We start from the raw sequence: 18,586 nt of genomic DNA on the forward strand, positions 1-18,586 counted from the left end.
AGTAAACATAAACAAAGAATTTGAAGAAAAAAAAATAGTAAACGTGTTTGATTAAAACAAACTCAATAGAAGAAAAATTCAATGATGAAAACTTAAATGTCGCACGGTAATATACATTTTGCAATAGTGTCTGACTATGACGAAATCTTGTGCAGAAACTACTGCTCACCCACTCCGCCACACCTGACAGACAACAAAATAAACAACGATAAAGAATAACAGCAACACAACAATTTGAGTGTCACCCATGCAACGCTTAAAATACAGCAAGATAAAACATTATTTTGATTTAACTACCCCTTCCCGCCAAAGAACCAAATGCGTCCTCGCATTTAACGGCAAATTGAACAAAAATCAAAATGCAAGTTACAACTACAACAGCTTATTAGCAATATGAATACAGTACTGACCTGCATACGGTCCAAACAGAACACATGAATGGAAAATATTCATACACAAGTAATAAAATCGTCCATGTTAAAGTATAAAAACAATAAATCTTTGAGTGTCCAACTGTCCATGAACAACTAGGAAACATTCAACTTCGTGAAAAGGAAATGCCGTAGCAGAGCGTCCACAGTAAAACACGTAAAATATAAGTTACCGCGGTCCACAGACAATCAAACTAGGTGGTTACTAATTAAAACAGAAACGAGCAGAAGTGGTTTGTGTGGTATTGGTATCGCTGAAATTTCGAAAGTAATGTAAGATAAAACCGCGATTTTCAGGCAGAGAAAGTGTTTGCGTAGTCTTGTTGCTTTATCCGCTTTCACATCTCAAAGTGTGAGTTACATTTTAAACTTTGTGTTCAAATTTGTCGACCGTTACGTAAATTTGTCCGTTCGGCAAGACTACAGTGGAGATTCGCTCGCTCAAGTTATTATTTCGTAGGCTGAGGTTTTCTTCGGCGATGTTCAGGTCGGCTGCTTCTTTAGCTCGTTTAATAACACGCAGTGCGTTTTCCTCACCATCGACTGTCGAAGGCCGCTTCGCAGGTGACACCTGTGGGGTGGGGGGAACATCCCTCTGTTGTGGGTCGTCCGTTCGTGGCAATCCATGTTCTGAAAGCGGTGTCCCAAGTAGTTCGGACAACATTGGCCACCCTGGTCCGTCAGTGTTCCGCTGGGGCCTCGGTGGGGATTTGAGGTGGGGAACGGTAGAGGTCGCTTCACCGGCACTAGTGGAAGTCCCTGCCAATGCATTTGTAGTTGAATGGCGGTTACTCGCATGGCGAGTTACGTCCGCTTTCCTCTCCGACGAGTAGTCGCATATGTCACACTTAAACATTTTCTTCACATCCCCGTGCTTCTCACTATAGTGTCTCTTCAGTTCGGTAAGAGAGGGGTAGCGCCTCTTACACACCTTACACTTGTATTCAGCGTCGTACAGGGAAGACATCGTAAAAAAACAAACAATTAAACACAGTGTCAGCAAATGGTCTTGCAGTGTTGATAGCTCCGGAGGTGTTGATATGAGTGAAATTTATAAACAACGGCCTTCGATGGTTGGGCGCTACGTGGGTATCTTCCCCAGCGGGATATCGTCCGGTGGTTAGGACTTCCCTCTTTTGTTTATGTTTTCCCGGGGGATAACTTTTGGACAAGAGGTGGTAGAGGTGATAGTTTCGTCTCTGTTTTAGTGCTTTCGCAGTTCCTCTATAGTGGGTACAACCAGGGGCGTTAAAGACTGACTTTTCAGTGGTTTGAGTAACCACAATGGCGGATCGTCTCCTACATACGGTTTTAGGCGGTTATGGTGTACAACGGTTGGTTTCTTCTTAGGTCCCATCTGTACTCGATATACAACATCCGTTAGTTTCTTGATCACCCGTCCCGGACCGTCCCATCGTTTCTGTAACTTGGGAGACACACCTTTTTTCCTCTTGGTGTTCAGGAGCCAAATTATGTCTCCTGCTTTGTATGTATGGGTATGTACGGCCTTGTCATGGAACTTTTTCTGCTTCTCACTAGAGAGTTTCAACCGTTTTCTCGCAAGTTCATGCACTTCGTACAGAGTTCCCTCTAGTTCTGTTACAAATTTCGGAATGGCTGTAGAAGTGGTTCCGACGTCGTCCGGTGGTGGGGGGACTGTGGTGCTGAGTGGGAGTCCCAGTTTGCGCCCAAGCATCAGTTCAGCCGGGGAGAACCCAGTGCTTTCATGTTCTGCCGAACGGTAGGCCATTAGCACGTAGGGAATCCAAGAATCCCAATCAAGTTGGTCTTTGGCGACAACAGCCGATAACATCTCTGCTAACGTTCGATTAAACCTTTCAACCATCCCATCAGATTGAGGATGGAATGGTGTCGTTCTTGTTTTGTTGATGTCGAGCAACCGACACATGTGTTGAAATAGCTCCGACTCGAATTGCCTGCCCTGGTCGGTGTGTAATTCATCAGGCACTCCGTACCTACAGATAAACTGTTCTACTAACAGTCGGGCAACCGTTTCGGCCTCCATATCAGCCATCGGATACGCCTCTGTCCATTTAGTAAAATAGTCGGCAATCACGAGAACGTAGCGGTTTCCACGAGTCGACTTCGGCAGCGGTCCCATGATGTCCATAGCACATCGTTGCATTGTGTGACCTGATCCGTACTGTTTAAGTTCTGCGTTAAATTTCTTGCTCGGTCCCTTCCTCGATGCACACTGATCACAACCCCTACACCAGTTCTCTACACTTCGCCGGTAACCACTCCAGTAGAACTTATCTCTTATTCGGCCCAGCGTTTTCTTCGCCATCAGGTGACCCGAAAGCCTGTGGTTGTGCGCCTGCGTCAATATTTCCTGCTGCAATTTCTTCGGTACAATCAGCTGCAGCATTACAGAGTTACCAGAGTCGGATTCAAGCTCCCGATAAAGCACGCCCTCTTTACGTTTCAGCCTGTCCCATTGGCCCCAATAGTTTTTAAGTGCAGGACTGCCAGGTGATACCTGCGCCCAGTTAGGCCTCGAGTCCTGTACGTCCTTCCATAGTAGGATCGGTCCGATGTCATTGTCGTTCAATTGCATCTCTCTTAATTCAGATTGAGTGTGTTTGTGGTACCAGGGAGACACTTCGTTCTGATTGACCACCTCCGACTGTGAACCAGTAGCATCTGAGTCTGAGAGTGTTGCGGGCGCATTAGTGATTGCAAAGATATTTCCCGTCTCTGTTTTTGCTACTTCTTCCTTTGCCTCGGAGTTGGTGCAAAACCGACAGTCAGTACAAGGCCTCCTGGACATGGCGTCAGCGTTACCATGTAGTCTACCCGGGCGGTGCTGAATTTCATAATGGTATATGGAAAGGGTTTCCAGCCATCTTGCAAGTTGACCTTCTGGATTTTTAAAGTTTGTCAGCCAACGAAGAGCCCCATGATCAGTACGGATAAGAAACTTTGCACCATATAGATAATGGTGAAAATGTTTTACCAACGCCACTATCGCCAAAAGTTCCTTTCTTGTGACGCAGTAATTCCTTTCTGCTTTCGACATTGCCTTACTAAAATAAGCTATTACACAATCTTGTGTGTTTCCTTCCTTGCGCTGGGAGAGGACTGATCCGTAGGCTAGGTTGCTGGCGTCTGTGTCCAAAATGAAAGTCCCTTTTTCTTCTGGGTAGGCTAGTATTGGACTGGTGGTCAAAGCATGTTTTAGCTTCTTAAAAGCCAGATCGCATTCATCGCACCAGACAAACTTTGTTTCCTTTTCTGTCAATCGGAACAAAGGCGCGCACACTCTGGAAAATCCCTGAATGAACTGTCGGTAGTACGAGCAAAGTCCGATAAAGCTACGAACTTCCGTCACAGAACAAGGTGTCGGCCAGTCGACAACAGCTGTAATTTTCTCAGGATTCGGCGCAATACCTTTACTGGAGACAATGTGCCCTAGGTAACTGACTTCTCGCTGAAACAAGCAACACTTCGATGGGTTCAGCTTCAACTTAGCTTCCCGAAGCCGTTGGAAAACTTCAGTAAGTCTGCTCAAAGCCTGATCAAACGACGTTCCGTAGACAATCACATCGTCAAGATAGAGTAAACAGGTCTGCCACTGAAGTCCTCTTAGAACTCTCTCCATTAACCGTTCGAAAGTTGCGGGGGCATTGCACAGACCGAAAGGAAGAACCTTGAATTGAAACAAACCCCTGTTAGTTACAAACGCCGTCTTAGGACGATCCTGTTCGGCTACTTCGACCTGCCAATACCCGCTTGCTAGGTCCAGAGTAGAGAACCACTTCGAACCCGCCAGCGTGTCGAGGGAATCATCGATCCGGGGGAGGGGGTAAGAGTCCTTCTCCGTCACATTGTTCAGTTTCCTGTAATCTATACAATATCGAAGCGAACCGTCTTTCTTCTTCACAAGCACCACCGGGGAGGACCAGGCACTATTTGAGGGTTCGATGACTCTTTGTCTTAGCATTTTGTCGAGTTCTTTGTCGGCTTCCGCCTTCTTATGAATAGTTAGCCGTCTAGGCGCCTGGCGGATGGGTTTCGCAGTACCAGTATCGATCTCGTGCTTAACCAAGTCTGTACGACCAAGGTCTTCTTTCGATCGAGCGAAAACATTTGCGTTATCCGCAAGAAGCTGCCTTACCCTATCCGCCTCTTCCTTCGAAAGGTCGACGCAACTCTTTTCGGCCAGAATTTCGAGGTGTTCCCCCAACGCAATTATCCCTTTAGCCCCTGACCTCTCCCCTTTAGTCACCGTCCGGCATTTCGCCCGCTCAGAAGCGATACCGTCGACTAGTTCGACGGGCTGGCATTGCCCGACAGAAGTTCCTTCATAAAGGGTAACTGGTTGGTCTGTCACGTTCATAAGCCTTAAAGGAATCACTCCCTTAGACGGGTCCACGAGTGCCCTAGCCACCATCAACTGTCGACGTCTCAAGAAGCTTTCGCTGCACTCCACAATTGCACTTGCCGACATCTCCATCTGCGCAGACGTTCTCGCCATGACAACTTTCTCGCTGCTAGCAGGAACAACTACAGTGTTAGCAACAACAACCCGAGTTCCAACAGATTTATCCACATCTGTACCCAGTTGCTCCAGTTGCCTCTTCCCTATTGTTAACTTTCCTGCTCCAGCGTCAATTGTGCAGTTATACAACTTCAAAAAGTCATAGCCCAGAAGCGCATCAGCATCGATATCCGCCACCAAAACTTCGTGCTCCACTTCAAGTTCACCCACTTTCAGAAGGAGATTTCCTCTTCCAAGAAATGTCAGCGGCCTACCGTCAGCAGCAGCCAAATCTAAAGGAACTTCATCCAGTCGCAAAGCTTTCCCCGTGGTCAGCCTCCTAAACACTCCCGTCTGTATTACAGTAACTTCAGCACCAGTGTCTACCAGGAAATTCACCCTAACACCTTCCAGCTTCCCAGTTACATACAAACTGTTGGATCCAACTGACCACAATCGCTTCCGCGAAAGTGCTAACTCTATGGGCTTATTTTGGAAACAAGTTGACCTTCGCCCCGCAAGGTCAACTCCTAGCAGTTTTCCTTCTGAAGTTCAGTTCCCTTCGATGCTTCTTCCTTTCTAGAGTTCGTGCAATCTCTGCTAACGTGGCCCACTTCCCCACAGTTCCAACACGTTATGGTCTTATTCTTCCTTTTTCCCTCATATAAGTTATTCCTTGTGTCTTTCCGCAGTAATTTCGTGAGGTTTTCCGTCAACTCGGCGAAACCCTTCGACACAGCATTACTTAAGACTTCACTCATCCCTTTGAGACTTTCGTCTTCTTTCACACTTTCCGTTCTTTCGCCTACCGCCCTCACTCTCTTTATGTTCCCTCTCTTCTGTTCCGACAACGCAAAAGCCTCGAGCTCAACAGCGATGCTAACCGCCTCGTTAAAGGTTTTTGGGCGCGCCTGGTAAATCTTCCACCTGAAGTCACTATCGCCTACAGCGTCAATGAAGAATTCTCTTGCAAGAGTTTCCTTCATCTCAACTGATGCGTGAGGGTACGCTCTAGATAGGAGGCGCTGAGTGTCGTGCGCAAGCTCAGATACCGTCTCACCGGGTTGCCTACTCCTATTCCTTAGGAGTGTCCGGAACAGCTCTGTCTGGTTCGCCTGACCAAATCTCTGTTCAAGGGCCCCAACAACACAATGAAATACACGACGTTTTGCGCTCTCGAGGTCACTTAACACCGCCTGAGCCGGCCCTCGTAGGCTTGCCGCTAATTGTAGCGCCTTCGTTTGCTCAGCCCAACCATTCAGTTCTGATATCAGTTCAAACTGTACCACGTAGTCTTCCCACGGGGTGGAACCGTCGTATGTGGGGGCCGTTACTCTGTTCACTTGAGGCCTATATTCGGGAAATGGTGGCGCATAGGTCACCACTTTATCTGGGGGCTTCTCTGCAAATTTATTCTCTAGAGGAACCTTGTTATCCATCATACTACCAGGTGGAGATCCAACGTATCCAGGTCTACCAGGCACTCCCTCACCAGGGTGGCATGACAACCCCCATCTCTCCTGCCCGTTACGTAACATCCCTCCTCCTGTCCCGCTAGGACTATTGTTACCCCTGGTATTACACCAGTGGCCCTCCTGCCTGTGAGATCTCCCCTTCACGCCCTCCTCCGGCCATCCCGAAGGTCGGTTCATCATTGCATTCCTTTCATGCACATCTGCCCAGTCCCATACTGGGGTTTGTAAGCCCACACCTGGATTGTTGCCAACAGTGTCCCTGACCCTCTCAGGACCCTTAAATGGATTCCCAGAAACCCGCCGGTTGTAAGTGTCATCCATCTGCCTGTACCCAGGAGCACCGAACCCGAGATCACCTTCCCGTCTCTCGTCCCAGTCTCCACGTCCAGATGGCTCCAGCCTCAGTCCCTGTTCAGCCCTCGGGGGATCCCCAGTCTGCGTAGTAAAGGTGTTCCTCGCCTCCAAGTTAGAGGAAACACCATATCCCTCACTTGTCCTCGTCTCTGACGCCCCTCGATCTGCAAGGTCCGGTCTGCCATCAGTACCCCCAGCAGCATCCAGTCTGCGCCCCTCCTGTCTGTGACCGCCCTCCGAGAATCTCCGTTGTCCCTCGTCCAGTAGCTGGATTAGATCCCCGACACCAGATGATCTCTCAGGGAGAGTCCACGCCACCTGATCACTGCAGACTGAACTGCCATCAAAAGGGTTGGTACCAGACATCGTTGTCTACTCACCATACGACCGGAAAGGCACCAAGTCATCCCACCGCTGCCACCAATGTAACGCTTTCCGCTTCGGTGTGTATGGTGAAGTACCCAGTTGGCAATTGAGGAAGGGGGGTTGTAGAAAGAGACTCGAGGACACCGTTGAAAAGAAGTACACTAACAGTGCATTAAGAGTTTAAAAAGTATAATTAGGTAAACAATGTACCTGCCGTACATCTTTCGTAAAGCATGATAAACAAATAATATATACAGAAAGTAGAACAATAAAACCTAAACACAATAACAAGGGCGTCATACATGAATTAGCCCTAATATGTAAGCTGCCTAGCAGCGCAGCTAACTATAGGCGCTGCGTCGAAGACAACGCAGCGCAAGCACAACGCAGCTAATCTATAGGTACTGCGTCAAGGGCGACGCAGCGTAAGGACAACGCAGCGCAGCTAACGATGATATTCGTCAGCCCGCGAACCCTACGCAGCGACGACCTCGCGCAGGCACAAGCAGTTACGCAGCGCAGCTGCAGAGTGCATGCAGGCACAAGCAGTTACGCAGCGCAACTGCTGAGTGCATAACTTGACCCTCTGCACAAGCCAAAAATAATCTAAGTCCCTAAAACAACATCCAAATTCGGCATAGATTCTGCCTAGCAAATTACACTAAATATATCGCAACTTAATGTCTAATATCGCTCCTTGCACGACATTATAAATACCCCCGTAACTGTATAGAACCCTAAACACGATTTAATTAACCAATTATGAACAAGCCAGTGAGATTGACAAGCGCTATAGCCCAATGACAGCCGGTCAACGGTCTCTACAATACTATACGAATATGAACTAACCCCGCCCCACTGTCTATGCACCCCTAATAATTACCCGTATACTAAGAACAAAGGAGGCCTTGTCCACCGGACTGTTTACATAAAGCCCCGGCAGCAAGAACCAACTTCCGCAGCCAGCAATAAACTGATACTCAAGTTACACAAACTAGAGACCTCCTAGCTGAAACGTTACGTAAGAAACATTTTATAACGGTAAATAGAAAATACGTACACACGAGAAAATTAGGTTGTTTTCCCGTAACAGTACTTACTACTATAGAAAAATGAAACGCAGATATCATGTACGGTACTCGTCTGTTAGGAATTTCAAGATTCCAAAAGTTACCTAAACATATCAAAAGTATAACAAGGAGTTATAACCACGCGTGGTGTTGCACAAAAGAGGATTAAAGGTCTTCTGTATAGACCCCAACTATAGCACGCTATCATGGAAAAGTTTCTTGAGATAATGTAATCGACCTGCCTTGGTCATAAAATGACCTCTTTTTACCAATTAATCTGCAACGCCTGCCACATATTTTGTTCTTGTATGAGTGTCTTTGTGTGAATGCTGTATGATAAACTACCCATGTATGTAGATATGAACATATTTCCACACAGTGTTTACACAAAGAGCCTAATGGTGTTAAGAAGCTACGCAGGCTAATTTAAGGTCAATTTACGACCTTGGCAGGTCGATTACGTAATCACAAAACTCTCCTAGTGATAGCCTGCTATAATTGGAGCCAATGAAGCAGATCTTTAAGTAAACAGAAGCAGAGATGAACTGTTTTAGTTAGAGTTCATCCAGGCACCTACCGGGGAATAATTTAGTGTTACAAATTTTGCATAGTAGCTTTCATGGCTATAGCCACTTCTTCTCTCATAAGGTACTGTACTGTGACGTCCTGTGTAAACAACTGCTACTGTATGTGTGCATTTTTGCATTTGTATGGAGCTGTTGCCCCAGGAGCTGTTTGTAACCCATTTTGCATAGCAATTTGGGATATGTGATACTGGATAAGTTTATTCACTGCCTATGTACAGTAAAGCACTGTATATGATGAGCTAGAGGACACAATGAAGAGTGTATTGAATGTGTGGGAATAACTGCCCCAGTCCTGAATCAAACATTGGGATATGATAACAGAAGTATATATAGCATGTATGTATGTGTGTGTGTATGTATGTACATATGTATGTATTGTATGTAAGCAGGAACTCGCGAAGAAGCCTCATTGGCTTATCAAAGCCGCAAGCTGACCGAAGTCAGTCTCTTAGATTCATATTTAACGTCCATGATGATGAATTGTGAATTGTCAACAACTCTGTAACTGGACGACATACATTAATCTTGGAGTGACACAAACTCGGGACCTTATGACTTAAAGGCACCGGCGTTAACCACTAAGCTAACATTCCACAGTATCATGTACCACCACGCACATTACTACACTGTTTCTAACATCCAATAATTATAGTGTACATACATGAATAGATGAACTGAAACCCACGGGTCCCGCCGAGTGCAAGATCTGCAATGCAGGCAGAGTGCGTGCTCGTCCCAAGCGCACCCGGGGCGAGAGAGCGAGCAGGTCGCACACTTGATCGTAGCTCTCCCGTTAATACAGTATTGCAACCGCAAGCAAAAAGTACAAACAAACAAAAAATGCCAAGACGGCAACGTTTTTGTTTGCAAATTTGTGCAACTGAACTTATTTATGAGTTATCCTTCATTTCAATGGAATTGTTCATATTATAAGTGTATATATATACTCTACCTTTAAGCCCTGCTATGGTCTCGAGTATGTAATTTCATTGTAAAAGCATGCATCAGAAGTAAAAGGGCGGATAACTTTAGTATATATTGATTTCAAATGTTCACCATTTCCCGTTTCACATAAAACTCAGTTCCTCTTTAGTTTTGAATAACAACACTTGACCAAATATTACCTTCTTAATAATGTACATTTTCATATCCGGATGCAATTCCAGCTCTCTTCTGAAAGTAGGGCTGTTACAAATTCATAGCGTTGGAAGTTCTGCATTCAGCCAGTTTTACTGTTTCTGTACTTCGTATATATTTTATCATAATTTAAAAACGATATACTGTAGTACCTTTGCTGTGACTCTCTGTTTACTTTATACACAAGTCTGTAACATATATGTACATGTGCATATGAAACCAGTTTTGAATCACAGGGGGGGCAGCGCGAAGGCAGAAGGGGGAAGTGGGAGGACCCAAATTCATAAGTCACAGAAGCCAAATGGCCTTGCCCTCACCAAGACTAATTTCCAGCCCTGTTAGAATATATATTTAGCATTTTTTATCTTCACATAATGATGGTCTCTTTAATCAGGACGTTTAAACGTCATTGCTGAATGATAAAGGTCATTTATTTTGGAAAGACAATATCATACAGTTACTGGATCCTACCTACGATTCACTGAGAATTCATTTGTAAATTATGTATTTAATCTAAAATAAATAAATAGATCTGATATTTCCTTTTCGCGCCAGACTCTAGGTGATAATGACAGCCAAGTACATGGTACGAGCTACAGGGGAAAAATAAATTCCAAGAATGGTGTTTAGTAAGTAGTACTATTTCCCACTTTCATAGGGCACATCCGGTCACATCCTTGACATAAAAACTAATTAACCTGCAAACTGAGCTGAATTTGTGCTATCTTGCAAAAATTTGATCTTTCATGCAACATAAAATTTGTACCAGCTTGCGAATTTTTGTCATCTATATGTTTTGACGACTAAATCCAATTTCAATTTAGTTGGAACAGTCAGTTAAATATAGAAGTAAAAAGCATATTAATCATCATGTTTTAAAGGTTATAAAGAATAGCGCACGTCATCGGGCAGTTTCCTGTTCCCGTCAGTCATCCTTTTGTGCAGGATGAGCTGACTTTTGTTCCAGACTGAAATCAAAATATATCAACTATAACATAATTCATGATTTTTGCATACACGTTTAAATTTATGCAAGCAATTTAGATGTTTACTTAATGTTCTGCAGCTTAAATATATTGCAAAAAATATGTTTTTGTGCAAGTTAAATGTTATCTTTGGATTTATTCCAAACATTCAGCAAATTTATCATAACTGCACTTTGAGGTCAATGCTAGTGACCTTTTCATAAAGACCTGATCATTTTATGAACAATACTGCGGTCGATCTGCAGCCAGTGTTGTAACTTAACATAAATTCCATGGTTACATCTTTTTATACAGAACATTGAAAATGGGAAACTTTATCCATGTTTCATGATATTTGGGGGGAAACAAAAGCTAGTGTTTCTACGCGAAATATTAAATTCAATTTTTAGGTTTGTATATTGGAGACTAAACCGCTTAAGAACTACTGTAGCTATAGTAACCCCTGTAATATCCAATTCATTGTCTCATCCAGGAAAAACTACTTTGAGGGCGGCAGTCAAATGCTTGTTGAGATTGAGCATTGGCGACCATTTTCTGACTGTCTAGCATATTTCGGGTTAATACATATTTTGATATATTTGGATATTTTGGATATATTGATGTGTGTACACTGATGACCGGCCGTACAGTGCATTTATCAAGGACAAGCACTTTTTAAGAAAATTTGTCACGTAGAACCAGGGCACGGAAACCAAACATCTTGATCCACCTTTGACTCCCACACCCCCACCCCCCTACCCACCCCCCCTGCCCGTACATCAAGACTGTATTTGGTATGATCATGAGAATGTCACCTTGTAACACTGTGCGGATGTCAATATCCAGACCTCTCCGGTCAATGCCTTCTCTTCCCGAATGGACGTAATACACATGATCACAAATATACATGGATGGAGAGTGTGTTCTGTTGTGTACATGTTGAATGTACTGGTTACATGTATGTGATCACATTAATCATTGACAAAAGGCAGACAAAAAGTGACAGGTGAGTGAAGGATGAAGTCATCTGTATGAAGTTTAATAAAGTTGAGCTGGGTTTACAGTCTTGTTGAAGGCCAAGGCCCTCTCACACGACTTTAAACCAATTGTCACGACCACATACCAAAGTCTGCACAATTCCAACAATCCCATCCTTGGGCATGTGCTACTGTACAGTAGTTACAGTGTACCATATCTAGGTGTCCCCTGCCCAGGGGACTTCCCATAGGGTAGGTGCAGCCACAAGCCAGGCGCTCGCACACACGCAACTATATCCACTACCTCGCAAGTACCCATTTTAAAGCAGCATTTTGCGTCCTTTTCTTTGATTTTTCTCAACCTCACTGACTCCACTATGCCATAACGACATACATAACTAGCTTATCTATTTATATTTTACTTCAAATGGTGGCATAAAAGTCGAAAAAATTGCAACTTTCAACTTTGTTGTTCTCCAAGATATTTTCCGTTGGGAACCCAATAAACCTCGCCCATAATATGAATATTTAAACACTACAAACGTCATTGACAGATACGTAATATAACACCACGCTTGATTTGTGTACAGTCTATATGGCAGTTGTACCAGGCAGTTGCATAACAACTCCCTGGTTGTACCAACGCAAAGTCTTGAATCTATTTTTAGCAACGGCTCATAACTAAACCAGCATCTCTGATTGGTTGAATTCAAACTAGTGGGTTTGGGAACTGAATGCGATTAATTTTGTATGTGGAATACTCGCCAATTAACGTTTTTGGCAGGGAAAAACTTGGCTAATATCTTAATTTGCTGTTCTGTGATTTGATGTATGTAAAAAGCTCGATGGACATGTCAAAAAAGTAGAAAACGGCGACCAAACGCAAAATGCTCATGAATAAACATACAATTCACTGATTGGTGGAATTCAAACTAGTGGATTTGGAGATATGAAAACTTTGTCGAGGACACTTTTACTCGTTATCGACATAAATCGTTAATTACTCGCTAATTAACACTCTTGGCAGGGTGAAACTTGGATGGTATCTTAGTTTGCTGTTTTATGATTGATACATCTAAAAAAATCGATGCACATGTTAAAAAGGTGGAAAAAAGCGACCCAACGCAAAATGCTGCTTTAAGATTTAGTGCCTTGCCCATGGACACAATGTACCTAATGATCCGGCCAGGGCTCATACCTGCAATCATTATACCCCCAGTCCATTGCCTCACCCACTTCACCACAAAGCCACCTGACCACAAGTCACAGCCTCTGACCTACAATTCTGACCAATGCATGATGAAGACAACACAGCTCAACATCGCAGCCCAAAGGGATGAATTCTCTAATTTACAATATATAAACCTTCCTTTCCTACAGGAACAATATGCTGCTTTCTTCACAGCTCTGTACAGTACTTTTGTAAGATAGTTTGCAATATCACAAAGCAGTTGATTACAATGGCCTTGGAAGTTATTGAAACCATTATTACCAAAAGGTTGGTTGAATGCTCAACTAACAATTTATATGCAATCTTACATGGATCTAGGTAGGGAACTCTATAGAACTAACAGGAAAGATGAGTATACATGTACATATATTAATTGTAACAGGTAAGAAAGCTGTAAGACTGGTCTGTACACAGTAAGGTATATGGGGGAGGTGGAAGTTAAGTAATAATCACTCTCGGTGTGCAGGTACTTTTAAATGTAACAGTCGAGAGAGCTCTACTACAGTGGAGCAGGTGCGATATTTTCATTGTTGTTAAAAGGTTGTCAGGCCCAACAAATATAATGAATTCACAAGCTGAATACATGAAAGGAAAATATGTCAATATAAATGATCTAACCAAAAAAAAAGGACGGGAATTGTAAAATGGAAGGGAAGTAAAAGGGGAAAAAACCGAACGGAAGAAAAGAGGAATTAAACACAAAGGTGCAGGCATACGTACTACAGGTGAAATAGTTTTTAAAATCAATTGAAAATGCAAATTTTCAAAGTTATACTGGACTGCAGCACGAGCTACAGGGCATGGTAGATTCAGAAATATAAATATTAAACATTTTTTTTACACTCTCTGGCTATCTGATGCCGTGGCCCAGTAACGGTGCTGGATTGGTAACAGTTTTAGGAATTTGTGCACACAAAAGCCACCGATCACTACTTGTAACCTGCTACAATCTACCCGTGGAAGAAAGTGCCCAGAAGTGGGTTTTTTTCTGTTTTCTCTTCTTTTTATTTATACGTATTTAAATAAATCGGAAGTTTGTTCTAAATCTTTTCAAATTATCTGCTTCCCTGGATAGCTAGTACTGTATCTTGATTCTGTACTGTATAAAGTAGAATCAGTCCCAGTATGATGCTGGCACTTTGGAGGGTAGAATGAGAAGGAAAGGGCATTGACTGGAGGGGCGGGTAATAGAGGGCGCAAAGTGTTAAAAGGAATACCAGTTCATTCTATGCACGGTAGAACGAGGGTGCATATGGTTGTGGAGAGACAGGTAAGTGAGCAGCGAAGTTAATAAACATGCTCAGTCCCAGTGACCACAATTACATGATTCCATATGAAATGCATGCATGATATTGCATAAAGTCTGTAAATGTCGATACATGCTAACATAACAAAACTAAATCGATTAAGTTGCACATGGAAGCTAGGAGGAAGTGAAAGGGAAACCAGGTACAGGAAACATAGAGAGGAAACTGTGCAGGTACAGTAACTAGAACTACCGTAAAATACAGTAGATGAACGAGTTTAACTTCTGGCTTTTAAACGAGTCAAACATAATACTTGCTGTATTATAAGGGAATCACGGAAAACTGGCTGGGAGATTTTAGACAGTTAGTGAAAAGCCCAGAAGCTTGTCACTGAGAGTCACTGGTTGAAATCACGTTCTAGCCATAAATTTCTCTGCTCTTTTCCATTGTAAAAAATTTCCCACTCAAGTTTTTGGTTCAGGCCAATAATTTTAATTAGAATATTGAAAAGCTGAATTTCTCTTGAAATCCCATCCCAGCTGAGCACTGCTTTCTGGGTTGTATTGAATGAAACTGGGGTGTAATCCCTGGTTACATGGTATGCAAGCTACTGTGGCTTCTGACTGGTGCCGCCAGCAAAGAAATGGCTATATAAATAGCAGAGAATTATTTATCCAGTATCGAATAGATATCGCAAAATGCTACATGTATGCAAAGTGGTCAAGTTGCTGCGCAAGTGAAAAGATGTTTTAGCCTTTTTTTTGGGGGGGGGGGCTTCAAGTGAACCATATATTTTACATGCCAAACTTCGGGACCATCAAAAATGCTAAACACTAACTTATTCCTCGTATATAGGGATCAAAACAACTAAGTGTTGGATAGCTCAGTTGATAGAGCACTGGGTTTGTGACCCAGAGGTCACTGGTTTTTGCATCCTGTCCCATAGCCACGAAAAAGGTCCGGACATATGTATAGTGCTAAATGGTTACCAGTTCATTCTAGGCACGGTAGAATGAGAGTGCTAAGATATTGGGGAGACAGGTGAACAAGGAGGGAAGTAAATATCTTCAAATGCTCTTTGCCACTGCTTTACATTTATTTACAAAAAATCCAGTTAGCATTCGCTGAGGGTGCACAGTGTTAAAAAATTACCAGGGCATACTAGACACGGTAGAATGAGGTGCTAAGATTGTGGGGAGACAGGTAAGCGAGGAACGAAGTAAATATTTATTTACAAAAAATCCAGTCAGCATTCTGAGGTACTCACTGTACATGTACAAATGATGTGCAATACACATCAGCCTGTAACCTGTCCTGACCCACTCCACATAAAACATGTAGGCCCTTGCTCACGTCCTTGTTAAACACCTACTTTAAAGAGCATGAGTAGGGACTTGGTGGAGGTAAGGGGTCACACTAAGTGGAGGTCAGGGGTCGCACTAATTCTCCTAATTTGCTTATATCCTGATCACAAAGGAGTGCTTCAGGGGCAGGAAGCTATTATCTGTTCAATCTTTTTGATCAATATATTCATTATTTTACCAATTATCATAAATTATCCATACATGTAAGTTGTTAATTGCCCACGTATCTCAACCACACTCGCTGGGGGCAGTGCTAAAATCTTACCAACTGTTGTAGGCTACAGTAGGTAGATTATGTGTATAAGTAGCATGGAGGCAGGTAAGAGAGGAGTGAAGTAAATATATTATGTACAATTTGCCGCACGCACAGAGTCCAGTAATCACCAAGACAAATATGTAAACAACTGAAAAGCATATTTGTCTTGAACTCCAGACTTCAGGGCTATATGGATAATTACTGGACATATATACGGAGATCTGTCTCCACACATCTACAGTACACTAATAAAGAAGTATACATGTATACATGCATTTTAATGTCCAATGCAAGGTAATAGAACAGCTAAAAAGATGTATGCACTTTATCATGCAGAGATACGGCAGAACTTTGGTTGTGCATACTGTACTTTATACCCTGACCTGACCTTTAAATCTGACCTTAATTAAGGCTGTCATCGTTATCCACACAATTATATCCCATCAGTGAGCAAATCTGGACCCTGCCCTGATACCCTTATATACCCTATACAGTACACATACAGTATGTATCTGACCATTATCTATATCCATCCATGACCCAGAGGAGGGAGGGTCAAGGGGGGGGGGGGGGTGGGGGTGGCAATGCTGATGTTACCGGTTATGAGGCTAGGTAGATGGAAAAGTGCAATAGTATAGTAGATACAGGTAAGAGAGGCACGCAGTAAATACTACATACATCCATTTGAGAATATAACAGAATCCCACTTTATATATTTATGTTAAACTGTGTTAAGAAAATTTCAGGTCCACAAACAATGTTAGTTAAATTTCTGCTTTATAATTTACTCCATCCAGGGTGCTTGAAATGCAATCTTGAGAATTTTCAGAAACTTGAGATGACCTCAGAAACTTCCACTGTAGTCAAGAGCGTACAAAAAAACAAACAAAAATTCACTGTGGATTGAAAATTACACTAGAAATTACGGATTGTATAGGCCATTAGAATGTAAGTGTTGGAAAGAAAATTATATCTGGAATTTGGACAAATGCAGGCCAGTACTAGGGTGTACAGTGATAAATTTAACTGAACGTTACCAACTTTTGTAGAATATAAACTATATAGAATGGATAACTGGAATGCACCAATCGTACAGAGACACGTAAGCTAGATGTCAAGGTAAATATCTTGCATGATCAGATCATTGCAGTTCCATGTTCACATGAAGGTCATAGCACTAAATGTTAAGTACATAAATGTTCTACTGATGCATTTCAGAAAATCTCTATAGAGGAAATTCAGCTTAATGTGATTAAATCATACCTTTTTGTTTTGATCAGGTGACTTGTAATTAAATCTGGATATACCTGATAATATTACCTTTGATACATCAATTAAATCTTGTTAAATCTTGTTGACATGGGTTGTGTTACATCCATGTCATACTGTAGGTACAGTCACTTGTTGAGCTATCTATATAGAGATAGATAGTTCCCCATTGACGGTGTACACTTATAAAGCGTTGATCGAACATAATTGTGTGAAGTGAAGCCTATGGACAGAGCAGCAGGACTTAACGTTTCTGTTGAAGGTTTTGTTAACTTGGAATACAGATTAACAGTACTAACATAACCACGGTAGAAGGGTGAAATTTAGAGGCCTGCAGCTTTGCAGATAAACTACATTCAGCATGTCCTCATATATTTAAATGAGGAGAATGTGACCAATTCTGTGCCAAAATTAATTGCTACTGTCAAAATGGAGAAAGCTTGAAAAGTAACCGTACTGTAAATTCCAAAACTTACTGGTTTGGATAATTTACGAGCTTACATGTCTCCCCCACGGTGGAACGAGAGTGCTAAGGTAATGGGGAGACATGTAAGAGAGGAGCAAATTTTCAGTTTTAAAATCTTATTGATAAAAACCTTTGGTGCACTACATTTACACTTGATTATTAAAAGTAAAATGGAAAATTTAGTAAAATTCAGTAAAATGGTCCCATTCAGATTCATTTCAAGCATGACTAGACATAAGTATAGTCACAAACGGTATCTGGAGATAGACACTTATTTTATTTCAAATAAAACTGAGGAAAATATGCCAACGAATTTTGAAACATTTCCGATAAGTTACTCGAACTAGCTTGCATGTTGCTTTACAATAATGGATACATGAAAGTGTCTTAAATGTTAGTAGTGTGAGTCAGTTAAATATTAATTATTATACCCATACATAGAACTACGGTATCTGTGTACATGTATAAAACACAACACTGTAGATGTCAGCTTGCTATAATCTTACCCTCACCAGATATTGGATAAACTTGGCAAATAAATTTGCAAAAGGGTGCTCAGTGAGGATACTAGGTCAGGTTTTGGTTTTATTAATCTGAACATCTATAGAAAAATTTGGATACTGAAATTTCCACAGTATCTGTACCCTACAATAAGTGGGTGAGCTACACCCACACCTTATTTGATTACTTGTAGGAGGTGATTTACAGGTTTATCTATAGAATATTGTATTAGCAAACAAAGGTGAAAGATAATAGGTCGACACGATCAATATACAACTGCCATTTGCCATGAACAGCAGCCTACGTAGATAATAGTATATATTTACACCCACCAAACTTGATTTAAATTCCCTCACCCAGATTAATAATCTGTTGGGATATAATGGATC

At 42.3% G+C, this 18,586-nt stretch overlaps 1 protein-coding gene across 1 annotated transcript in view; it reads right to left on the reverse strand.

Moving 5' to 3' along the window:
• Window positions 1-18,586, reverse strand: part of LOC139982091 (fimbrin-like) — a 62,943-nt gene that overhangs the window by 34,199 nt on the left and 10,158 nt on the right. The window lies entirely within an intron of this gene.

Source organism: Apostichopus japonicus, chromosome 16 (assembly GCF_037975245.1).
Source record: "Apostichopus japonicus isolate 1M-3 chromosome 16, ASM3797524v1, whole genome shotgun sequence".
In the NCBI taxonomy this organism is placed as follows: domain Eukaryota; kingdom Metazoa; phylum Echinodermata; class Holothuroidea; order Aspidochirotida; family Stichopodidae; genus Apostichopus; species Apostichopus japonicus.